Source organism: Protopterus annectens, chromosome 4.part1 (assembly GCF_019279795.1).
Source record: "Protopterus annectens isolate FY-2018-M chromosome 4.part1, PAN1.0, whole genome shotgun sequence".
NCBI classification, from domain to species: domain Eukaryota; kingdom Metazoa; phylum Chordata; order Ceratodontiformes; family Protopteridae; genus Protopterus; species Protopterus annectens.
Window position 1 is genome coordinate 760,621,181 of NC_056734.1, and position 17,660 is coordinate 760,638,840.

The 17,660-nt window shown below is 40.4% G+C and overlaps 1 protein-coding gene across 2 annotated transcripts in view; it reads left to right on the plus strand.

The window, feature by feature from the left end:
• PLCH1 (phospholipase C eta 1) overlaps window positions 1-17,660 on the plus strand; it is a 3,453,772-nt gene that overhangs the window by 1,145,174 nt on the left and 2,290,938 nt on the right. The gene's annotated exons all lie outside the window — the stretch shown is intronic.

The window sequence follows — 17,660 nt, forward strand, 5'->3', positions numbered from 1 at the left end:
AGATGGTGAATGTTGGAGATGTGATGGGGAAGACAGAGGTAGCTAGGAACATATGTTTTGGGAGTGTAATAAGTTAGCAGACTTTAAAAATTCCCTACAGAGTACTCTATCAGGAATACTGGGCAAGCAAGTGTGTGGAATGAAGGAAATTATTTTTTGTGCAGGGAAACAGGATGTAAATTGCTTAGATATAGTAAGGCCTTGTTAAGTTTAATTCTGATGGCTGCCAAAGAAAGCAATTACTAGAAAAAGGAAATCTGAATCTAAACCATGCATATTTAAAGTAGTGAATATTGTAACAGAGATACAAAGAACAGGAAGTGGGATCTTTAGAAAAGAATATGAGTAAATCACATAGAAATTGTAGGAACAGTACTTGTAGAAAAAATGTTTTGGAGGAATGAGGCTTAAGAGAAGGCAGAAATTGAATAATTTATGTAATGTTGCTTAGATAATATAATATATAACTCTATATGTGATGTGGAATATGTTTGTAAATGTGAACTTGTTAATGTAGTTTGATTTACTTTTATATAAATGTAAGTTTGCCAGTGTCAGAAGTTACTCAGTAAAAGTGCTAAAAAAAAATAAAAAATTGTATGCCCCACGGCCAGTCTCTATCAATGCTTGTAGCAACTCTGAGCCGTATACATAGCTTGTGACACTGCTCTCACACACCTCCATACTTTAATCTAAACCTTACAATAGCCAGAACCTGCTTAGTACTCCATCTCTTAGCTATGTTCGCATTCTGTGTTCTACCATGTTTGTTCCCTCACTTCCATTTCTTTGAATTTCTAAACTCTAATCACAAGATCCATTATCTACTTGACAAACCTTCTAATTCACCTCATCAAATACTTAATGTTCAACATGTACTAAATGCATAAGTATCTTTTATACTGTAGGATTTGCCTTTTTTTCATATGAATGTAAATTAGCAAATACATATATATTTCTTAATATTTGTTTATGCACTTACTGAGTATATGTTTAAAATAGTTTGTAATATGCTGGAAACTTTATTCCCAGGCCCAAACTGAAAAGGTTTTTTTTTGACTAACCTAGCTGGACAAAACAAGTAACAAAAGCAAACTAAAAAAATAAAACAAAATATTTAAAATGAGAGTATTGGAGATTTTTTTTTGTTTTTCTTGTGGGTGTTGTGTTCTAAAGTGACTGATCCAGTCCTACCCCTCTCACTTTGTCTCCCGCCTGCACCTTGGCTAGTTGCTAATTGAACACCTATATCCAGTAATGATTGAGAAGACAATCCTGAGGCAGAGCAGGGCTGCTGTGGTCACTGGCACCTTATAGTGAACACTTGGGGGTGGACAGGTAGATGAAGCAGCCTTGGGAGCAGGTAATGTGTCATGGTCGTATGCTGGAGAGAAGTCCCTGCCCCACATGAAACATGAATTGGATACGTCTGATGTTGGTGGATATTGTATAGAGGAATTGTCATTCGGCTGATATAACCCTGATTCAGTTTAAACAAATCTGTTATAGTGAAATATATGAAATTAGCAGCATCTAAATCACTGAATTTAAACTACTTACTCATGTAAAACAATGTTAAAGACTTTTTTTCCTATAATAGTTGCATTCATTTAGATGGGGCTTCTTTTTTTCTTTTTACTTCAAGCACAGCCTTGGCAGCAAGCACTTATCACTATTGCCCCACATGCTGCATGCACTTATCACTATTGCCCCACATGCTGCATGCAGTGCTGTCCATTCATCAGTCATTGCTGAGCCCGGATGAGCATGCCTTTTGGTGCATTATGGTGGGAAGTGAGCACCAGGACCTACCTAGAGATTTGAGGCATTTAAGATTTTTTCTTTTGTAATAGGAGTCCTTTGTCCTGTGATCCTGTGTTTGGTGAGGAGACCAGTGACCACACCTACAGGCCTATTTCATGTGCCCTTCTGTCTCTCATGAAGGCCAAAGACTACTAGGTGCATTGATTTAGAAGTGCAGCTTTGTTACATGTGATAAGCAGTCTTGTAGTCTGTGGAGCATCACCATAATGTCAGAAGAACGTGTAGAAGTACTAGGAACAGGTGGAGTAAACTGGACATAGAGTGGCACAGAGAATTGGCTGATGAAAGCAAGCATTTACTTTGAGAGAGTTTATTAGATGGCTTATTATAGCATTTATAAAGAAAAGAATGTTTGCAGATTTATTTATGACTTGGGGGGGGGGGGGGGGGGATTCCAGACAGCACAAAACGTTTTTCAGAGGCCTTTTCTGTGGAGGCAAAAACAAATGGGAGTTTGTGCAACGTAAAGGTGGTAAACACCGTTAGGAATCTAGATGGTAGCTATTGTCATAGATACTTAATTTATGTGCCAGGGAGATGCCTCAATCCACTGAATAGCAGATCAGGAGCACACTGTCCTGGTTTCTAAGAGGAGTCATTGCTCTGGACCCCAGCTGACAGCCAAGGCCTTTTTTTCCTTATACACCACTCTTGTGACATCAACCCCTGGTGTAGGCAATGGTACTCAAACCTTCATTGTGTATCATAGTCACAGTAAATCTCCTATATCTCTCAGCCGACTTGCATAATGTTCCCGGTCAAACTGTTTTTGATGTTTTCCAGTGATTATGCTTTTATCACGAAAGAGACACACATATTACAGTGCCATTAATTAGTTGTGCAATAAATCGTTGCCTCTAAAATGAATTGATGCTGTTTATAGTCATATCTGCAGAAAAATAGTTTCTGTTCATATACTGGCCTTTATAAATCTGTTCCTCACAGCAAAAATGCTGCAATGCATGCATAGGCTGCTACAGATAATAAGTCTGTGCAACAAAAAATATATTTGTAAAATAAATTTCCACATTTTCATCATAACAGACAGGATACTGATGTTGATGAATATATTCAGAAGATGTTTGCAGGGCTGGTGAGAGAAAGGTATAAATATTTATAACAAAAGTGCATAAACATTTTGGCTCTTAAACTACATTAGTTTGTAGCAAGTAATCCGAGCGCAGTATAATCATTTTATTTAAACTTTCTCTTTTGTGATTTGAAATTGTAGTGAAGTAGGTATAAGCTTAACTCTGTGTCACCTGAGGCCAAGTGTACACAAACATTGCTGTAATGTAATAATAAAATTAATTAATTCCCCATATGGTAGAGAATTAGATGTCCATTCCCAATGGGCAGGAAAAAGACACATTAATTCCTGTCAGACTTCTGTGAATGTTTTAAGAGGCTTCTTCTATATAGCACCGAAGTATCATCACAAGGATATGCTCGAACTGATCATAACACTGCACTACCATTTATTGTAATGGCATGGATTTAATTTAATTTAATTTAATTTATTTATTTTTTTATTTATTTGGAGAGAGTAAAGCCAACAAGTTCCCCAACCCCCCAGACTTGTATATTTATTCAACTCCATGGCTGCACACGGTTGAGGAAAGGAAACTACCACTCCCTAAAACAGTACAGAATGGTCTCCAGGAAGTGAATGACAGGAAACCAATATATATTGGCTCTCAACTGTCCAGATTTTTTCAGAATGTACAGATTTTTCCCTCATATTTTTGGTGTGTTCTACATAAAATTTGCAGTTTTCTCATAAATCACTGAGTAATGAAGTCATTAAATAATGGCATGCTGAGTTTCGAACTTCATATCCTTCAGAAAATATATGCTAACAGATCCTGTTACTCTAGCAGCTTTTTAAATTTATAGCAGCAATACTTAAAATCTGCACTAATTTTGGGGCCTTTATAACCCCATTATTTTATGCTTTGTCCAGATTTCTTTCATTAAGAGGCTGAGAGTATACAAGACAGAGTATGTAAGGAAACACAGGACACACTGTAAGAGATGAGAAGTAAAAAAAAAGTGTTGAGAACTCTGCCGTGCTTGCCTATGTAATATCCAGAGCTGTCTTCTGTAAATGTGTTTAAAAATGAGCACCCGTTTATATCGATAAAATGCAAGAACATAATCCAATGCATAACAGGAAAGTGCTAATTAATCTTATAAATATCAGTTGATTTGTAAGCATTCATCCATGCTGTTTACTCTTGTTTTCATAATATTGAACTTCAGTTGATAAAATATGGCTGTCTGGAATATTGCAGTAACTGTAAACCCATAGCTGTCAGTTTCTGCTTACTTCCCTTTAAAAAGAGCGTATGTCAGTGCTATAATTAGGTAATATACAGGACCGTAATATCATTGTGATTCTTATTAGTGTCACAAATCCAGTTTTCATTTCCTGGGAAGTTTATTTTCATGAATAATACTATACACAGTACAGTATGTCAGATAAGTTGTGCCTCAAACTGTTCACTGATACACTGCATAAAAAGATGCCCTTGGTGGGCAACCCTAAATGAATAGATCTTCATATGTTTGGTCAGAGCAGTCCACCTATGTCTTTTTTTTTTTTTTTTTTTTTTTTTTAAATCACCATGTGGCAGTGAATAGTTTGTGATTTTGTTCTGTTTTTTTTTTTTTTTTGTGCAAGCTTTCTTTTGGTGTCAGCTAAATTACTTTGGATTATGTCCTTGTTTCCACCATTACAAAATACAAAACGTTATAACACTTGTGATTGTAAAACAAAAAACACGTTTTTTTTTTACGTAAACAGTTCCTTAAATGCCATAGCTATGTCCCATGTTTTAAAACATTTTTTGTATGTGAGAATTTTAAATTAGATTTCACTTTATTAATCCCAGAACCAAAAAGTGTTAGATTACAACATTTTTATTCATTTTCTTGGTGCTATGATTACGAAATGTTTGAGGAACTCTCTGCAGGTGAAATTAAAAAAATAATTAATTGAAGCAGTTAGCCATAAGCCTGTGTTTCTTTTTTTTCTTGTTTTCTTATTTTACCATACCTGTACCAATGGAAGGGGGTTTCCAGATCACAGCACTTGCATCCCGCTGGCATCCTGAGATAAGGTGTAAAGTACTTTTTCTTGTTGTTCCAAATAAAATAGAATAGCATGTTGTAATTCTGTTGGAATTCTAATAAGCGTTTGGATATGTTTTACCACTTCCTGCTAATATATGAAATGACAAGCATAACAGTCGGGCTGGTTTTTCAATATAATGTTATGCTGCACAGTAAAATATGCCAAGGGCTTGGATCACTCTGCTTTCTCTGTCACCTTCTGCAAAATATATAAACAAGGGGTACAGCATGTAGGACACGTGACACTTTTGATTGCTGCTGTTCTGCTAAGTCTGCTGATGTATGTCCCACTGTCAACAAAGTGGAATGGAAATGAGCAGTTAGTTTGTGAATCGCACAGGTTCAGCATTTTAAGTTGTGCTTGGCTGAGTGATTGTGCTGTTGTGAAAGTGCTCATTCTAATGAGCAGCTGTGGAGCAGACTAATTGGGAATAGAAGGTGAGAGAGAGATACCCTCCTTAACAGGCATGTTAAATGATTCCACATCCGTCCTCAATCCCTTTTTCCCATTTTGCACATGGGGTTGGGGTGTCACTTCTGCAGGGACAAGGTTTACACCACCGGGTGGCTAGCCCTGCCACGGTAGTTCATTCACACCACTCACTCGTGCACACACACCTACGGGCAGTTGTCCAGTCCACCTATGCTATGTGCAGATTTTTTGGATGTTTTAAAAGCACCTTTATTGCACAAAGGAAGGCAGGTAGGAGAGGATAATACCTTGGAAAATGGGTAATTAGTATTTTGAATTGTAGTGGATGGGAGATTAAAATGGGGGTGAATTTAGACATTAACAGATGGGGGTGACTGTAGACATGAATATGTTAAGAGGGTGCAGTCTTTGACACGGTCATTAACAGTGGGAGAAGTATGACCGTAGATGTGGTTGTGTTACTTAAAATACATTAATAATGTAGGTGAGCATATTAGCTAAGTTATACTGGAGGTGACCTTAGACATCAGTATATTAACAAGGTTGGTTGCCTTAGGCATACAATGTTAATTTGGGGTTGGGGGCTGACCCAATACACTAGAATTGCATGAAAAGAGGAGGGTACATGTGTAGATTTACTCCTTGTATGACACCATTCACATGCTGCCTCAGAATATTCTGACTGGTGGAGATGGATGGAAAACATAATAGGCTACCAATGTGCTGACAGGCACTTGACATTACAGGGAGCATACATTATATGAACAAAATGTTGGCATACCTAAACTGTATAGAGACAACTGACCTATGCACTTTGCATATTTACTTTTTTGCACATCTACCCAGCTGGTACAGTGGTGCTGAGGGTAACATTCTTGTATTACAGTGAGTATGGTTTCCAGCTTGGATATCTTCACTGAATATGTATACCCCTCCATTGTTTGCACTAGTTTTTACTAGGTTGTCAATTTTCCTTCTGTATCCCAGGGACATGCTGCAGGTGAATGGATGAGCCATCAAATTGCCCATAGGTGTACATGCATTGTGAGAGTGTGTGTATGTGTGTCTGTATCTTCTTTTGCTGGTAGAGTGGCTTGTTATTTTGATTAATTCTCCCTGGTTTCCTCTGCTTTGTTCACGGAGTGTTGGGATAGGCTTTGACTCCCCAAGACCCTGAACAAGATAAAGCAGACACTGAAGACTGATTAAATTCTACCCCTTGTCATTAATATCCCTTCATGTACAGTTGGAAGATTTTCATGCAAGGGGCTTTTCATAAGATGAGACGGAATGACAACTTGAAGAGGACAGGACCCTCAGAACTACAAGGGATAGACTTTTTTTTTCTGGCTGTGATGGTGAGAATGTTTAGTGAAAAAGATTATTTCATAAGGGGGACATGAAGAATAGAGTGGTATTTACCTGTTCAAGTAATATAGACACTGTCTGGAGCGTTAATTTGTTGAGAATATTAGGAAGACAGTGGGTGACAACCCACAGTTCAGCTTTAAAAATGGAGTTTCCCTTAAAAGGAGACCATGTTTTGGACAAAAGGCTAATTTCAGTGCCAGAACAGATAGGACTGGCACGTTTCCCTGTAGATGCTGTAAAGCATGTAAATATATTTTTACTGCTAATCAGTCTATACATCCCATTTCAGGCAAATGTTTTTCTTTGAAAATGTATGCTGATTGTAAGAGCCAGAAAATCGTTTGTATTGATATGTCATTCCTGTTCGAGTTTTTATATTGGAAAGACTAAGTCGTCTTTCAAAGAACAGATTTTGCAGCATTTATGTGACACTCAGCATAACAGAATGACAAATGCACTTGACACGCATGTTGACCGTAATACTGGGCATGATTTTTGGTTCATGGTGCTACGTATTGTTAATGTAACTTTAAGAGGAAATGATACTATTAATAGGATGGAGGTAGCAGAGATGTATTAGATAGCTACCCTGCAGGTGGACAGACCCCCGGGACTTAATTGTTCCGGCCCATTGAAACCAGCCCTGAAGGGGCGAAGGCTTTTTTATTGAGTTGATTGGTTCTGAACAATCTCTCACTAATCTAATTGGTTGCAATGGTTTTAATATTTATGTTTTTTTGTTTTCTTGAAACCAATTTAAAAAGGGTCGTGAATTCTTCTATTGCATTGATTTGATTGACTTTAAAGGTGTCTTCATTGATTTGTTTGGTTATGTTTTTAAATGTTTGATTTTGATATTAATTTTTTGATCTGAAGAAGCATTAATGTGCAAAAGCTCTTATCATAGTTTTGTTCAAGTTTATATTAAATTTATATGTTTTTACCCATGGTCAGCCCTGTGCTTTATTGTTACAGTTTGTTTTTTCACGGGACCTACATTTAGCTGTTTTTGGTGGTTTCTTAGTCTTTTTTCCTTATCTTTATAGCTGTCCCAACTGAGAATATTTATCCCTAATTCTTGAGCAAAGAAGTTGAGAGCTGCAGAAGGCAGTGTACCTCTGAGGTGCAGACTTTGGATTATGCTTCAAACCAAGGTTCTGTTTGCCTGATACAGTTCAGGAGAATGTAAATGATCATTTGGCACTTATCAGAAAAGGAGTAGGGGAACTTTATTAAAACTTCCATGTATTGTTTCATATTTATAAGGAAGGAATATGCACTATATATGTCATGTATACAAATTCAGTATTTTTCATATCTGTACACAATTGTGTTTTCTATAGGTGTAATTGTATTATGTTTCTGTATAGCAACCATTCCACATAAACTAGACAACTCTTTTTTTGTCCAAATTCTCCACATTATTTGTTGCTTTTTTCTTTTTAAGAAATATGTACTATGTCTTTACTGTTTCTGTAGTGTTATAGAAATATTTCATGAAGAACAGCGTCCCAAAAGCCTTGAATTATTTTGCATTCCATAAATACATTTTCTGTCATTTCTTCACTTGTACAGCTTTTGCCTTTACTTATATGTCATGGCAGCCTTTGATGATTTCTGCAAGAAAGACATAAAAACCCTTCTGTAATGCTGGTTTAAATCTTTCCATATATCTGAAACACAGTATTTACTTATTCATTATGTTCCAGATTTTTCTGCTGTCCTTCCCAGTACCCCTGATTGTTTTTATGTCACTTGAGTGCATACCTTTCTATCACCTACACTGTGATGTTCATCGTGTTTCACTGTTGCAGTCATTACACTTGGGTTATCCTGCTGGCAGGCTACCGCAGTCGGCCTGAATTCCAAAGTCTAGGTCCGGTGTCGGTTTCTGTCGCCTCTTCCCTGATGTCAGTGTGCCAGGGGTATAAAAGATGCAGCCGATGCCATTTTCTTCAGCCTTTCTTGCCGCGCAAAGCAATCAGATCCTGCACAGCCAACTCAGAACTCTAAATCTGGCAGCATGGCGGAGAATGTAGCCATTCACAACACACCTCTCTCTAAAGCAGTGATGGAGGTTATTTTGGAGGCCAGGAGGCCCAGTACCAGAAAATCTTATGCAGAAAAATGGAAAAGATTCTGTACTTGGAACCAGGCACAAGGAATTGACACGTTTGTACCAAATATTCCTCAGATTTTACAATACCTAACTGAGATGCTGGACAAAGGCCTATCTTTTTCATCAATTAAAATCCATGCCTCTGCCATTTCAGCTCATTACAATACAGAACCGCCTATTTTTTCACATCCATTGCTAAGGCAGTACCTCAGAGGGGCCAAAAACATAAGACCCTCAAGGAGAGCACCAATACCTGCATGGGACCTTAATTATGTCTTGGAAAAACTCACACTGCCGCCTTTTGAGCCAGCCAATACAGCTGAAATAAAGTTCTTATCTTGGAAAACAGCTCTGCTCCTAGCAATAACCTTTGCAAGACGAGTCTCAGAGTTACAGGCACTCATGGCTGTGGAACCTTTTATCATTTTCCATCCAGATAGAGTTTTTCTGAGGACGAACCCAACATTTATGCCTAAAGTAGTGTCCAGTGTGGCCCTTAACTAAACCATTCATTTGCCTACTTTTTATCCGAACCCACAGAATAAGGGTGAGAGACTCCTGCATTCTTTGGACATACACAGACAGCTACTCTTCTACTTGGACAGAACTAAAGCTTTCAGAAAAACTGAGCAACTGTTTGTAGCTTATGCTGCAGGGTCACAAGGAAACCCTATCTCGAAGCAGACTATTTCAAAATGGATAGGACACTGCATTCGCTTCTGCTATTCACAACATGGCAAGTCAGTGCCTAAGGGCATTAGGCCACATTCTACCAGTGCAGCAGCCACTTCAGCAGCCTTCCTTAGAGGAGTACCAACCAAAGACATTTTAGAGGCTGCAACCTGGTTTTCAGTGCACACTTTCACCAAGCACTACCACTTACCTCTCTACTCTAAATCCAGTGCAGGCTTTGCCACTGCAGTTCTACAGGGCCTGGTAGCCTCTCATAATCCTATTTAGGCCCAGCCACCCAACCTCAGCTTTGGGATTCAACCCAAGTGTAATGACTGCAACAGTGAAACACGATGAACATAGTGCAGTTGTGTACCTATCATAAATTTAGATGTTCGAGTGTATTCACTGTTGCAGTCCAGGTTACCCACCCACCATCCCCCTTTTTCTTTGCTGGGACTTTTCTGTATTTCTCACTTCTATACAACCTATGGTGGTGTATTTGCTTGTAGATGAAGGAAATGTTTATTTTACTACATGCTTGTTTTTTGGCATAATTTTTTTCAGCCTACCTATTTGAGGGCACCTGACATCTGGGGCAAGAAAAACTGAAGAAAATGGCATTGGTTGCATCTTTTATACCCCTGGCACACTGACGTCAGGGAAGAGGCGACAGCAACCGACGCCGACCTAGACTTTGGAATTCTGGCCGACTGCGGGTAGCCTGCCAGCAGGCTAACCCAAGTGTAATGACTGCAACAGTGAATACACTCAAACATCTACATTTATGGTAGGTACACAACTATACTTTTTAAAGAAAGGAAACTTGTATAATATGTGTAAATGAAAACAAGTTAATATTGCTTATTTTCCTTTCTGTTGTTATATGTGTGCCTATGTCTTAAGTGATATTTTAATAAAGGTGTGAAAAAAAGAAGCAGGAGAGCTTCAAGTTTTGGCATTTTTTAAAGACTGTTGGTGTTCAGCAGAACCACACTGATATTTCTTAATTAGATTTTACTAGGTTGGAATGTCCATCAAATGGATTCTGCCTGAAAACGGCACTGTGGGATAGCAATGGCTTTAGCCACAATGTGAAAGCCTTGGTAAGAGAGGTGCAGACTATTCCTGGCAAAGCAGGAAGGCTAGTTAGCCATCTTATCCCAAGCTGACACATATTGAGCACCCCCCCCACCCCTGAATGACACCAGCTACATAGCCAATTATTGTGTCTTTAAATCTCAGTATCTCTGGGTGATGGCAAAATACTACTCAAGACCAGTGTCTTTTATGCATCAGACATATACACAGCAAGCTCAGTCATATACTTCTGCATGTTCCCCTGGGTAGAGCATCTGAAGTCATTCACCTCCTCGTCGACCAGTATTGGGTCATAATCATATTTGTCAGAGTGGAGTGATCCAAGAGCCCTTTTTGCATCCTAGATCCTGGCTCCCGAAAGGTGGCTGGCTGTCACTATATTTTTATCCAGGCTGTCGTCCGTATGCATTACAGTAAAGTCACCTGTTACTAAAACATTACTGTGGTTGGATGCACTCTCAGTGGGCCATTAGGGCTTGGAGTCTACTACCTTGTGACTCTTAGAGGAGTGCATCCTAGGTATGGATGTGAAGAGTGAAGGTGTGAATGTGCTGCTGTGGGAACTAATGTCTGAGGTGTCGTCGTATTCAGACTGGGAAGCTTAGGCAGTGTTCACTTAACTTCAGAGTAAGCTAATTTAGTGGAAATGCTCTGTGGTGTGTGTCTGTACGTATTGTGCTTACTGAATCTGTTCTGATGTGAGAAGGTAGTCAAGTTCAGTAAACACTTGCACGCCTCACATACTTAATCATTGTGTGGTAGCAGTAGAGAGTTTTTGGTAACCATGAGGCAGATACTACACTTCCTGAAAATACCTAATGCTACAGAAGGGGAAACAGCTGATTAAATCCGTACTGGACAGTGTAGATGAAGAGGTATATGACAGAAGAGCATAACTGACTGGGCTAGACAAAGGTGATTAACTAGGACATTGCTAAAAGATTTAAAAATGAACTAGTATTACTGTAGTAACCATAAATGCAAAATAGAAATTTGATAGTGACAGACTATATAGGATCAATAAGGAAATTAGTAACATTGGCAGGTTCAGTCAGCTAGCTTTACCCAACAGGAGAATGTGTTCTCTACCTAGCCAGTAAAAACAGTGAACAATGGGTAGTGTAACTCATTTGACCTGGATACAGTAATTGTAATAGCTACAAGTAATCTTCAGTAGTTTCAAGTGCAGTAACAGTCAGCCAAGTAATTAAGGTACATCACAAAGTTAACCCTGTACTCTCAAGTGTAGTACTGGAGAGCAGTAGCTTTAAATAGCATAACACTATAGTAATCAGAAACAAGCAGAAATGTAACACCACCAAAGAAAAAAGTGCAGCCAGTTACTGAGATAAGTACATTTGTTTTTATATACCTAGTATGAGTAACAGGCAGTACTGCAGCATTATCTTAAATAATGCCAGTAGTAAGAGTACCAAAGCAACATGGCACAATACTGCAGTATTATATAGACTTAACACTCCAGTCGGCAAAGCAAAAGTGAACAACAATACAGTAAACTCAGTAAAACTACAGCAAAGCAAAAGTTTTAATTTCAGCAATGTGCCCACAGGAAGAGCATTTAGTAAGTTAATAAGCTAAAAAAAGACAGTGATTTCCCTGTATGAAAAAAGGCAGTAAAACATCAGTCACAGTAGTACAGAATGGATGTGAAAAAGAAAGCACTGACATTTATATCATATAGAAGTATGGAAGGTTCCTCTGTCTATTGTAGATTAGGCTGTTTTGTTTGACGCCTAATAGGGTGAAACAGCAAATTGAAGCGTCCTGGTATTTAAAGTCTGTAAGGTGTTGCCTCTGTAGAAGCTGGCCAGTCAGAATGCAACCAAGGCCTGTGCAGAAATGGACCAATCAAAATTAAGCAGTGCAGTCCCTCACTGGAGCCCAATTTCAGGTAGTTGTCAGATGGAAACCTCTGATGTCCTTCCATATCACTGTTGCAGTAATCTTTACTAAAGGGATCCCCTTGCCTAGGGTAGGCCAATGTCTGGCCAGTATACCAAAGCCTTCATATGTCACACACACATGTTCCCCGTGCTCCCTGCTTATGGCATAAGGCACAAAGGTGACATACAGACGTACATACTTAAGAAACTCTCTGCTGCCAGTCCGAATGCCATCTTTGTTTGTCAGTCTAAATGCTCCTTTGTTTATGCTGATTATGGTTACCAAGCTGCTTTCAGGTAAGTGCCCGGCTGGGATTATCTTATTTTATTTTTCTTTTGGTTTGCAAGTTCAGATATCATCCAGAATGGGAAAATGTAAGTGTGGGAGAAAGTTTCCCCATAATTACTGTCACGAGAAGTGTTCTTTGATTCCCTTGGGTGCTTCTCATGACCATACTTACATGATTGATTTGTCAAACATTTGCACCTAAGACCCTTAATAGTCATCTCTCCTTGTCTATCTACCTGGAGAACCATCATGTTAAGTTGTTGGTGCAGGGTGTGATGGCAGAATCATCCCATCCAGAAGGTCAGCTGTCTGCCAAGGTAAAAACCAAAAAAGTTAGGTCAAATTTGGCTGCTGTACTGCTTCCCCTGGATATCTCTCTTGAGGCTGGTGAAAGCCTGGAGGATCGTCTGGTTGTTCCACTGGATTTCTCTGCCATGACCGTGTCAAAAGCCAGCATGGTTCTATCTTCTGACACATCCTTGGAGTCTCTGCAGACATCTGTTGCTGATGTTGAGGAGGAATCTTGGCTAATCATTTACAAGGGACTGAGGGACGATTCCATAGATTCTTGTTGGGAGGAGATTCCCACTATATTGAGTGTTAGCAATGGTCCGAACCTCCTAAGGTCTTTAAGGCTGATGTCCCTTTAAAGAAAAAGCAGATAACTAAACACATTTCCCCTCAATGAGAATGGTAGGATTTTACACAGGGGTTGTTTAATGCACTTATGACCTTGAAGCCTCCCCAGGGTGTTTCTGTTCCCCCACCCCCCCTTGGTCATCTACTCCACTTAACAGGCCTAGGGAGCAGGACTCTTCTGATGAGGACTTGACTCAGGGGAAGAGTCCTTGACTTACTACTCTCAGATTCCTTCTCCATTGGACTATGGTTATGAGGAGAAGGAGGATTCCATTAGCCCAGATTTTTCCTTTGAGGAACTCTTTTATGGATACTCTCTCTCATATGAAGGAGTTATTTAAATGGGACTGTTATCAGGTTTCTAACATCAAAAAGAGGGTATTATGAACTCCTTCAGATGGTGTCCCCTAAGCCCTCTAGTCTTAGCTGCCATGTTAGACACTTTTTCAGATGCTTCTCAAGCTCCTGATTCACAACCTCCACCCCCTAAAAAGCCTGACAGGTTTTATATGGTTCATGATGACAGTAAGTTTCTTTACGAGTGTTTCTCTGCTGACCGCTCTGTTGTGTTTCTCTTCTGACAAACTTTCCAAGCTCTTACCTTCAACTAAATTGCTTCCTTCTGACAAGGACTGTAGAACCATGAAACGACTGAGCAAAAAGGTGTGTACTGCCACTACCCTGGCCTTTCTTATTCTCAGATGTTCATCGTGTTACCCTGCTGCAGTCATCACACTTGGATTATCCTGTCATCAGGCGGTCCCGCAGTCAGCCGAAATTCCAAAGTCTTGGTCCGGCGTCAGTTGCTGTCGCCTCTTCCCTGACGTCGGTGAGCCAGGGGTATATATAATGCAACTGACGCCATTTTCTTCAGTCTTTCTTGCCGCGCGGTGCCCGAAGCAGGAGTAGTTCGCAAGTGCTGGTCGGCCGACTCCTGAGATTTTCGAATTCGAATTTCAGACCGAAGTCTTCTATAAAGCTAAGTACCCCATTGGGGAAACTTTTCTTGCCTCAGACCGATGTCAGAAAAAGTTAACAATTGTATTTCTTGTGGGAAGCAAATACCTCATAAGGATTTTCATTCTTATTGCATACCTTGCATCGGCCCAGACAACGACGTCACTACTTATCAGTTTTGTGCTAGGTTTAATAAACATACTATTAAAAGGCGCTTTGATTTCGCACGACACTACTTCAGTAGGAAATTTAACTACACCATGCCATCAGAGCAGCCGACTACCAGCGTGCACAAAAAACACAGGGATAAGGACAGACAGACAGCCCAGGCCTAAGCCAGATTCCGAGGCCTTGGCCGATCTGGTCTCCGGTTCTCCGGTCCTCAGTGAGGCTCCGATGCAGCCCCTGACTACCGCAGATCTGGAACCCGAGACTGCTACGGAAATTTTGACGGAATGTACCAGGCCAATGCAGCCTTTTACTTCAGGCCCTTCCGACGACTTTGCTACAAAAGACGGTGCTACAGAAACGCCATTGGTTTCTGAAGGCGTTTTTCAGACCGACGACTCTCACCATTAAAATGTTTTCTAAGTCGAAGACCCCTTCTAAACCTAAAAGGACTGCACTTCAGTCTCCTGTTCAAGTCCCCATGCCTAAGAAACAGATGCTCAAAATGGCTGAAGATTTGATTTCGTTAATCAGGGGTTCCCAGCCCCCTCCTGACAAAAGGCCTAGACAAGAGGAAGATTATGCATCCTCTGAGCACATGTCCATTTCTTCAGACTCCTCTGAGGACCAAGACTACTCCTTCTCTCCTTATGAAGATTCTGATGCTGAGGACTCTATTCCCTCAGCTTCTCCTCCTGAAGACTACTCCTTTGGGGAAACTTTACACACTATGAGGGAATATTTTCACTGGGAAGGTCAGGACTACTCTGACTCAAAGAAAAGGCTCAGAGAGTTTCTTTTACTCACCCAACAGACCACTTGCCAGCCCACCAGTTTTGGACATTGTGGATGATTTCTATTTAGAATCCAGTTTCAACCCAGACTCTCTCCCTCCTGCTAAGTCTGACAGATACTATAGAGTGCCTGATTCCCACAAATTTCTTTACAAAAGCCCTGTAGCTGACCCAGAGACTATCTCACAGGGTCCCAAGGGGGCTAAGGCATCTTTGGCTAAAAACCCAGTACCTTCTGAGAGGGATTCCAGAGCACTAGACAAGTGGGGGGAAAAAGGTTTACACCTCAGCCACACTAGCTGTGAGGGCACTGAATTGTCAATTTCACATGCTTAAGTATCAGCAATTTCTAATCTCTCAGTTAAAGCAAAGAATAACTTCTCTCCCTCAACAATCTGAATTGAAAGAAGTACAGGATCTGTTGCACGCCACTGAGGAGGTGGGCAAACATACCTTACAATGTGGATTTGATTCTCTGGAGGCCTCCTGCAGAGCATCTGTCACTGGATCTGTTATACGTAGGCGTGCTTGGTTAAAGGAACAAACTCTGCCTGATCATGTTAAAGCAAAACTACTAGATGCTCCCTTACAGCAGGATGTTCTTTTTGGAGTTAAAGCAGAAGAAGTTTTAAAGAAAATGGAACATAAGTCAAAATCTATGCAGACAGTCAAAGATTTCCTACAAGTACAACCCCCTCACTTCAGCAGAAACTGGCCAACAAAAAATTGGTCCTTTCCAGCCACTGACAGACCACAGAGGGGTAAATACAGACGCCCAAGGGGCAGAGGACAACCACAAGCCCAGTATAAATCTCGCCAATGGGGCTCTACAACACAGAAGGGAGGAGAAGACAGGTCTCAAACCACCAGAAGGCAAACTCAATGACTTGCACCTCATCCGGCCAAGCAATACTCTCTTGGCAGTCCCCTTGGGGGGAAAACTCGCACTTTTTACAGACAACTGGCACATTGTCACAAAGGACAAATGGGTCCTAGACATAATTTTACGAGGATACAGATTCCACTTTCACACCTTGCCAATGAAAAGAGGAATGCCAAACCTGCCACAAAATCAATGGGCAGAGGCACAAAAACAAATTACAGCTCTCATGGACATGAGAGCCATTCAACTGGTACCTACTCGAGAGCAAGGCCAAGGATTTTATTCAAGACTCTTTCTAGTGCCCAGAAAGGACAATGCCTGGAGACCAATTCTGGACCTTTCAATTCTAAACACTTACTTAGAAGTACCCAAATTCAAGATGCTAACACTACAGCAGCTACTTTCCATGTTGGGCAAGGAAGCATGGCTTGTAACGTTGGACCTCAAGGAGGCATACCTGCATGTCCCTATCAGACAAAGTTGCAGAAGATACCTCCGTTTCATTGCAGGTTTAACCCATTACCAATTCTCTGCACTGCCCTTTGGCTTATCTACTGCGCCCAGAGTTTTCACAAAATGCCTGGCACCAGTAATTGCATACTGCAGACAGAGGAATTCAAATATATCCATACCTGGACGACTGCCTCATCCAAGCAGAAAGCAAAGACATTCTCTTACATCATCTGGCCTTTGAAAAGAAGTCAAAACTAGTACCCTCACAAAAAATGACATTCCTGGTGCCAGCTTGAATACAATGGCCCAGAAGGCTTATCTTATGCCAGACAAGCAACTACAACTGACTCAATATTTCAAGACAATGGCAACAAAGACCCAATTAACTGCAAGAAAAATTCTGCAGGCTTTGGGCTTCATGGCATCTTGCATACTAATATAAAAAGCGTATGGTCTCAACACAGCCACAGCTTGGACACAATGATATCTCTCATTCCCTGCCTACAACAGGAATTTCTATGGTGGTCACAGGCATGTCACCTCAACAAGGGTCAGCCTTTCACCTTGCCCCCAGCCAGGCAAACTATCACAACAGATGCTTCAGACTACGCCTGGGGGACACACATGGCAGGACAATGCATTCAAGGCCTATGGACTGCAGATCAAGGAAATCTGCACATAAATCAAAAAGAGATGCTAGCTATACAGAAAGCTCTGACAGCCTTCAAGGATCTATTACATCCAGGACAACTTGCAATAAAGACGGACAACACCACAGTAATGTGGTACATAAACAAACAAGGGGGTACACATTCTTACCCTCTATGCAGGCAAGCAATGACCTTATGGAACACAGCTCTGGCCTACCAAGTCCAGTTACAAGCTCAATTCCTGCCAGGACAGAGGAACACATTGGCA